Source organism: Ambystoma mexicanum, chromosome 3p (assembly GCF_040938575.1).
Source record: "Ambystoma mexicanum isolate Mex_15411 chromosome 3p, UKY_AmexF1_1, whole genome shotgun sequence".
Taxonomy (NCBI): domain Eukaryota; kingdom Metazoa; phylum Chordata; class Amphibia; order Caudata; family Ambystomatidae; genus Ambystoma; species Ambystoma mexicanum.
Window position 1 is genome coordinate 291,972,737 of NC_090925.1, and position 9,005 is coordinate 291,981,741.

Consider the following 9,005-nt stretch of genomic DNA (forward strand, 5'->3'; position numbering starts at 1 on the left):
TCTTGTTCTTCTCTTCATTGTTTCTGGCCGTTGTGCATTCTACTCAACCATGAAAATCTGCGGTATGGTATTGATGATTAATATGCGTTTATTTATGATTTTTGCGACATGCCATGGCCATATGTTTATTTTTTGTTGACATATATTTGTTCTGTGCAATGGACGCTTCATTGTACTCATTCTTGCTATTGTGCATATAACAATGTGTTGATTGCCGAATGACTTACCAAACCCATTGTGCCCCTTTTTTTGTGTTGGATATTACTCTATTGTACAACGACTGTACTGTAATATTGAATCATCTCGTACATTTTGTATTCAGCCTCAGAGCAAGAGCTTTACAACTCGAAACACATGTCAGGTTATCCTGCAACTAATTAAATATATGCAAAAATTACAGCGAACCACTTTTGTTCGATGACAGTGCACTGTGTGAAAGCAAAACCTTTGTTCATACCACAACTACACCAGACAGATTACTTACATCATGTATACCTGCATATCAGATACCCTCTTAACTATGGCGCCAAAGAATCTCTTCAAATGTTCACAAAAGAAATAAGTTGCCAAATGGGTCACAACCAAACTTACTTTCCTCAAAAAAGAAAGCCAGAGCCTTAAGACAATGACCTACCAACAGGCAAAGTGGCTTACAACCACTGTTAGGAAAGATTTCCTTATTGTATGTAATTTTCCCTCCATGTGGCAACCACCAAACTTTTTGCTGTTGTTTTACACCCTGATCTAGACTGTGCCAGAGAAGTGCAGCCTTCTGCCGCACTCCTCTGGGCTTTCCCTCAATTCTTATGAGGAAACTGACATGCCCTTAAGACAGTCAGTACTGGGAGACTTCGTTTCCCTTAGTCCTTTCCTCATGTTGCAGCTTTTGTGCAACATGAAACAAGAGTGCACTGTAACTTACTTTAACGCGCTCTTGGGTCTCTACTCATTCCAAAGGCCCTAGAAACTCTCACTTGACTTATCATGAACTGTGCAAGTGTGTCACGGACAGGACTGGTGGCAGCAATAATTTCTCTTGTGTTTTGAACCCTTTTTCACCATGTTATCCGCGCTTACCGCGTTTGGCAAAAATGAGTGGCCTGGCTCCAAAATGGCCATGCCACAAGGTTCTTTGTCCTGTCCTCTGACCGTCTTGCCCCTTCACCTTCCCCAGGTCGAGCCGACCCGGGTCCGTCTTTATTTGGTCATGCACTTTCCCACGAAACCCAACGCTTTTGCGGACTTCTGCATGCCTTGTGTGTGCCTCCATGATGTGGGCTGGTATGTCTGTTCCCAATACACATCCTGGGTGCCAGAGAGTCTGGAGTGTCCTGAATGCCTGGGACCACCGTGGTCTGTGATAGGTCCACGTATGTGTGAGTGTTTGTGAGCAGATCTCCCATTGGGTCCTCTCCGTTTTGGCGCAAAGGGAACTTTGGATAAGAGTTGGCTGAATACACCACTACCAGGTCGATCTCCTGAGTTCACACCGAACAAGGAATAAGGAGCCAAGTATCCTACAACAAGAAGCTGAGTCGAGGAACCGCTGGTGACCCGCTGAAGGTTTGGCACCCTGAACCGCTGTCATCCTGCGAGACCCCTCTGCAACGGATCGTCCTAGAAGGTCTGCAAAGGCGTTTCGACCCATTGGAATAGTGGAATCAACTATTCCCGGCACCTTCATGAAACCCTGCAAGTAAGCCTCTTCGGAAGTGTCCCTGGGCCAACCAGTGGGCTGAACAGCTTACGCAGGACGCTTTGCTCAGTCACCGCCGCCGTTTCGGGGAAGCCCTCGAAACTTGGTCTACTGCTTGCTCTGCGTCTAGGGCACCCTCACACCGAATTTCGTACACTTGGCATTCCCAGGTCTGAAGTGAGACGAGTGCGCCCGGACCAGAGTAAACGCGGTTGCCGTGTTGCCCTGCTGCGGTAACAACCTGTGCACGTCCGCTGCATTTGGGACACCCTCGACCCTGCATCCTGCCACACAGAATCTACACGGTGTCGAGACGTCCAGATCATCGCAGCTGAACCTGCCAGCAACGTGAACTGAACTGGAGAAGTCTGGGTCTGCCTGCGTCGGGGACCGGTGAGTAGTCCATACCCCAACTAGTGGCCCCTCGCGCAGGAGCCCGTTTCTTTTCTACCGCTGTTGCGAAATAGCGACTCTATCCCGCACTCTCACCTGCCTCTGCCCACAAGTGGAGGCCTTGCTTGAGTAGTGGAGACTTGTTCTTCATCGCTTCATTCACCTTCCTGAACTGCCCGAGATCCTTGAAGAGACCCTATTTTGTCCATTGGCACAAGCACATGCAGGTACTTTTGAGCATAAGGCTCCTCTCTTCGTAGGGCTCGGACTTCCTCTAGTTAGGTGTATTTCTGATGTCGAACTGGGACTAATGATTACTTGCACTGCCTGTTTTCCTCCCCATCTAGGTGGTCTACATATTACGTGCTCATAACTCCTTAGACCCCTCGGTCTTGTATATATATTGTATTGATTATGATGTGTTGGGTTACTTTAGTATTATTGTGATTCTTTGCTATGGTCGATGTTACAATGGCCTTGTAATAAATGTGTCTATATTTTTTATATAACACCTGTCTGGAGTAATGTGTAAGTGTCCTTGCTTTGTGTGCTCATTGAGGTCTTTCAGTCACCCTCACCCCTCTTGAGACTTAGTCTTGACCGCCGCCATCGCTACCCTGATTGGTCTGGCTTGTCCAGAGGTTCCCCTGTTCCAAGAAACTAGGCTGGCTTTCTGAACCTCTGCCCCTACAGGTCAGAGTTCAGAAATCCATCTTAACAACATATACAGAGGAGAAATGGTCAAAGGAATAACGTCTCATTACGCATACCGAAAAGACTCTGCGTAACAGAACCAGAAGGAAGTATTCAAAATTATCCAGTAGATCTAAAACACTGCATCCTGTAACCAAGCACTGGAACCATCTATAGAGTTCTGCAACTCCACTTGCGCACAAGTCAAGAACAAAACTCAACAAATCCAGAATACAAACAGTCCAAACTACGAAAACATGAACACACCAACTCACACAGACTCTTGCACAGACTCTCGATCAGAGGATTCACTTCAAAACCCTATCCATAACCAACTGCACCTTCCAAGGCAGGGAGCCGCAATCATCATAAAGAAATTCATCCACTACAAACCATCAAAAATGATTTGATCAATTCCACAGCCCTCACAGCAGAGCCAAGCTTCAAACAGAAACACCAGAGGATCTTCCTTATCCTTCCTCTGTCTTGCACCAAACTCTGAATTTCTATGCCCAGATATTTGCACACAGAGAAAAACCACCTAGTCCTCAGAAAATCCCCCACAACCTTGCTAATCAACAGACACAAGCACGAAAACAGCACAGACGTTTTTAAATAAAAACGTGGCCACACTCTAAGGTCGTTCAAGTGAAATCTCTATGCCCAAAAATTACACTAACATGTCACAAATCTAAACACAACTCAAAAGCCAAGCGCTATGGGAGATCTACTCAATCAGGTCGGTCTCACCACAACTTTTAAATAAAAGTGAGTCTACATTCTCACCAACATGCAAAGGACCAGTACACAACGCACCAGACACGAACTACAGGAAATTAGACTAATTTGGGGTAGTCTACCTGCGCCTGTTAAACTAACACAGAACAGCAATAACCCTTGTTAAAAGATACGTAACCAAACACTCCAGCAAAGACAGACTAACAGTCTTAAAGTAAAAGGTTCCGCCTTGATCAACCACTTCCCCTCCAACTAACATCTTCATACGCTACACACAAAATTAACCCTTGCACATGGCAGCAACAGCTTACAAACACAAAACGCTAACTAAGGAACACCACTGCTCGCATCCTTAGCCTTATCCCTCTCATATCTCATCTACCCGTCCACTGACTCCAACTGATCAATCTTGAGGTCTTCCTTCTGATTGTAACACACACCCAAGGTAATTTCTCTCTGCCACTACCCACTTAGAATCATGCCCACAATCGTACCTCTGGTACTGCTGCCTTGCAATTATCAACACCACTGGATTCACCTCTGCCGCTCCATCTATCCCACTAACAACCCTCCTGTTAGAAGGATTTTACAACAGAAGCCAACCTTAGCGGCCCGCCAAAGGTTTCACACAGAAGTCTCTCTTGGTAATGAGGATGAGTAGTAAGGCTTAGACTAAGAAGTTCATTAGTTTGGTTTAAAGTACAACTAACACGAGATACTGTTAAGTTGCAGACTGTCAACACAAAGATGTTGTATGTTATTAGAATACGAAAATACACTATTAAACAAGCTATGCATTAAGTCAAAGATAACAGTCTTTAAGTTTAATAATGTATATACGTAGACAATCACAGTTTGGTGTCCAGAATAGGACCCACACAACTTAAAAGTCCAACATTTAAAATAGCAACACTGAACCAAAAGCATACAGAGGGGTGAAAGATGTTAAACAATAGAAGACGGGCCTATAATGCTATAAGGCAGGGTCTGCAACTTTGGGCTCGTCAGGCGTGTTGCACTACAACTCCCATGACCCCTCACCATTGACTATGCTTGCTAGGGCTGCTGGGAGTTGTAGTTGCACACATGACAAGTCAAAGGTTGCAGGCCCCTGCCAAAAGCCATACCAACACTCGGTATTAAGCTTAATGAGTGCATGCATTTATTTCAGGACAGAGCTCAACAATGTTCGAAGTAAGAAACCAGATTTGGGCTACTTGGGGGGTTGTTTTTCAGTTCAACCATATAGAGCTCCAGGTTGCAGGAGTTCTACAGTCAGCACAAGAAAATCATAAGATTACAAATTAAAATGTTACCCGTGAGGGAAGGGGCAGGCAGCTACCTAGACTAGTTCTCCATGAGGATCCCATGGAGAATGCTTGGACCCAGGTTCCACCACCAGAAGCTACAAGAAGGTAACCAGTACCAGACCCAGCCCCTGCAGCGCACATCAGGACAATCAATGACCCCAGGCAAGTTAGGGCTGTTGGGGAAAACTGTTCTCACTGTTAGTTCTGGCTTTCACAGTGAAGAGATCGCAGGAGCAGAGAGCACTACAGATGACTACTAGGACAGTTAGGGTGGGTGATTCTGCCGCTCGATCTCTGTCAGCAGTCTTTCAGAAATGGATAACCAATTGGCTGGATTTTTCTCAACGTGCAGCGAGGCATTTGTGGACACTCCCACAACATTGGACAATACGCCAGACACCTCAGGAAGGAACGGCAAGCAATTGAAGTGAACCTACACAGTTTCTGTAGGCAAAAGAAAGAAGGACCAGAGAAAACACGGATCTCCCTTCTTGGTAGAGTGCATCAGCAGAGCAGTGAGGTTGCAGGCTCCTGGCTAAAATCCATTGCACAATTCACAGCACCAGACCACACAAGATTCCAGCAATGATTGCTGGGCTCCTGATAGATGACCACGAATCTGAGTGCCAGGATGACTACTGTCACAATGCAAGACTAGGAGCGGCTTAGTCCCAAAAGCTAAAAGTAGGGAGGCCATATAGAAGGTCTCCCCTCTCACTGAAGAGCAGAGTCGCATCTTGCTGGGATGTCTTGGTCAATAGTGATCCCAGTAACAGTCCTCTGGCATCCCTCTGCAACCTCTTCGATTCTTGGCACCAGTGGTCAACTGAAGAATAGCCACAGCCCACCTACTAGAGGAGGTACTACATTCAAACTTCTGAGCAGCTGTCCAATCATGGCTCTCTCAAAGTTTGGAATGTGTATAAGGGCCCCTGCAGCCCCATACCTTGAATAAGCTAGTTCCTTGCACACAAAGAGGATCCTTCCTGGGCTCTGACAAGACCCCACGAAGAGGACGTCCATACATGACTACAGCTATAACCTACCACAAGGCCAGTAGAGCGCAAAGTGACAGAAAGTCATAAAACATGGCCAGGCATTTGGGGATTTAGTGCAAAATCTGCTGCCAAGAAAGCATTGACAAACCAACAGTTTGGGCTTTTGTGTAGATATAAGATAGGCCGTTTCCAAGCACTGGCATCGTGGTATTAGCTGCACATTGTGTTAGAACATAAGCTTATTATTGTAGTGTATAGCAAATGCCATAATCTTATGCCTATACAAGAACCAAAATAGTTGACGTTGCCAATGCTGGTTTTAAACATGGATTCAGTGCAATAAACAGATGCGTATTACTTAGAAATGAAGTGGCTGAAAGACCACCTGGTTAAGACATTTTTAATACACCAGGAGCTGCCATTACAATTGCCAAATTCAATACCTTCCTGAAGATTGGAATTAAATAACATTGGTTTCCCCCTTAAAAGTACATGGCTACCTCAATGTATAATTTCAGTTTATACTATAGTCAGTGCTTACACTGCCAAAACTAAAAGGCAAGAAACACAGAAGTACACCCAAAAAGGGGGAAACAGAGGTACCACACTACCAGCCTTTTACCACTTAGTTTAGAAAAACGTCCAAAATGTTAAAAACATGGTTCCCCTGCATTACTCTACTTTTGGGGTGCAGTAGTGCTATGCCATAATCATAAACGGGGGACAGAGTCATGTTATTATCATTGCAATGCAATGCAATGCAATAAAAGGAAACAATCTGAGAAAGTCTCCCCATCCATCCAAATGGAAATAATACAGTCACCTTTTATAACGTTTAGATGAACGCACCAAACCGGTTATCGCAGTGGGGAATTTCCTAGAAAGCCTCAACCTGGACTCGAAATAACTTAGAACAGGAACGGATCAGCAACCGAAGGACTTGTATTCATAAACTGACTTTTTTTTAACAAGGAAAAAGACAAAGGAAAATGGAAAAAGAAAAACTCATTATTTTAATTAGGCGGCATAACTTGTAAAAACTAGAAATAGTTAAATCAAGCCAAATAAAAAATAAAAATAACGTTTAATTACTTTTAAGTAGAACCTCCTGCACCAGTAAACTTGGGGACTGGCCAGTGCCCATAAACCAAATGAGTTAAGCCAGGGAATGAAGTTGAATAATACCTCACTTCCAACCATCAGTCCAGGATCTCAAGGTCAGCAGATACGGGGGTCCCATTGGAAGAGATGGGAAAGCTGCAAAAAGAAAATATTTTCCTAACACACTTCATCTCTTTTTTGCAGGGCAATATGTAGTGAGTCCACCAAAATGACAGAAGTGTGGTGTGCAAGACCACTTTACATTACATAAACACTTATTTAAGGTACAGGACTGGTAAAAGGCATCATAAATTAGCAACTGTCAAATGAAGTTGCTATGCCCTACCCCTTTGATGACAGAAGCTGTTACTCTCCTTTTTTTGTAGATCTCATCCATCCTTTCAAATACAATAGACCCCTTCACTTTGAGGACCCCGTGGGACTGACGATGAAACCTCCATAGCTTTTTCACCTAACCCACCAAACACTCTTTCAGATCTGCCAGAACACCTAGGGACCATGTAATTGGCAGCAATGCACAGAATAAATCCCAGTAACTAACATAACATACGTCATGTATGGGTTAAACTATTTGCTGGCCTCATTTCTTTGTTCTGGAGTGCAGAGGACAATAACCATACCTCAGGATAATCTGCATGCTCAATGGGCCCTGAATCACTGTCTTTAGGATTTTGCCACAGAATCAAGACACAAGTGGAGGCTAATGGTATGCATAAACTAAATGTTGGGTCGCTTCAAATGTACATTTACTGGCCAAAATGAGGCTGTTCAAAAGTTATTCAATAATCGTGATATGTTTCACACCTGCTTGGTGTGAGACAGCGAATATTAAGGTATGGCTCATATTTTTCTACATCAATGATAAAGCGAGAGAAATCACCAGTTGCAATTAGGATTATGAACCAAAGAGCACCTGGAGGATAAACTCCACATATCTGGTGGCACACGCTCCTCGCGCAGCAAACCGAGCAACCGGCTTTAATCTCCACTCCTATGTAAAGAGGACCTGCAAACAATCCTTCTCTTGTCATGCACCCAACTTCTGGAACTCGATACGTGGGTCGGCCCGGAATAACCCCACAATTCTCCAATTTCACATATCTGTCAAAACATGGCTTGTTCAACAACACCAGACCAAGGACACACATGCAGAGGTATAGACCTCAACTCACAGTACTGAGCAACTGTTAGAAGATGCTTGCCCAAATGATGGCTACCGACACTCTGTACAGCGCTCCTCTGCTCTCCAGCTAGGTATGCGCTTTAAATAATAAAATAGATCCTTTGCGATAATCTATGCAACACAACACTGCCAGAGCCAAATGAAGTTGTTTACTTATGCTGCACTTAATTCCTTTTTTGTATTCCTTATGAATTACTGTGTGATCAGAAATGTGATCTCGGGATATAAAACTACATCAAATACAACTGTCTGTGCCCCAAAAAATATAATTACCATGTATCCACTACCCTTAGACTGTAAAACCTCAAAATGACAACATCAATGCACAATTTTATTGAAACTATATACAGGTGGTCCCTCCCCCTCATCTTCCGTCAAAGATTATGTCAGTTCATTTTATGGCCATCACCAATGGTCACCATAATGTGCTCTCCAAACTGATGTTTCAGTCCTTCGTCTATGTCAATGAACCAGCCTTCTGGCCCAGGGGTTCTAACGTCAGGAGGGCGGAGCATATAACATAGGACGGGGCCAGAGAGCAAAAGGAGGAGGGGGCGCGTAGGAGAGCACAGCCAGCCATGCTGTGATAGGATGCGCAGGGGCCAAAGTAATGCAAATCATGCTTGCTGGGCGCTCCGCACCACCCATCTCTTCCCAGAGCCCAGTCCTGTACCGGGGCCTCAACCCTTCCGCTGCCACACTGGCGCCCCGCGTTGTCACTACGTGCCTGTTGCGGCCTGTGCTCCCCCGTCGCTCTCCCGGCTCTGTGGCCCCGATGCTCGTTTCGCAGTAGTCTCTACTCCCGTCAGCTGTAAACATTAGCCAGCTGACCGCGCGTGACGTCATCGCGCAGCATGCTAAAAAAGGGGCGA

At 44.9% G+C, this 9,005-nt stretch overlaps 1 protein-coding gene across 1 annotated transcript in view; it reads right to left on the reverse strand.

Moving 5' to 3' along the window:
• PCMTD2 (protein-L-isoaspartate (D-aspartate) O-methyltransferase domain containing 2) overlaps nucleotides 1-9,003 on the reverse strand; it is a 364,048-nt gene extending 355,045 nt beyond the window's left edge. Inside the window, exon 1 of the mRNA XM_069650823.1 lies at nucleotides 8,861-9,003. The gene's annotated coding sequence lies outside the window, so the exon portion shown is untranslated. The remainder of the gene's footprint in view (nucleotides 1-8,860) is intronic.
• Nucleotides 9,004-9,005: the final 2 nt, after the last annotated feature.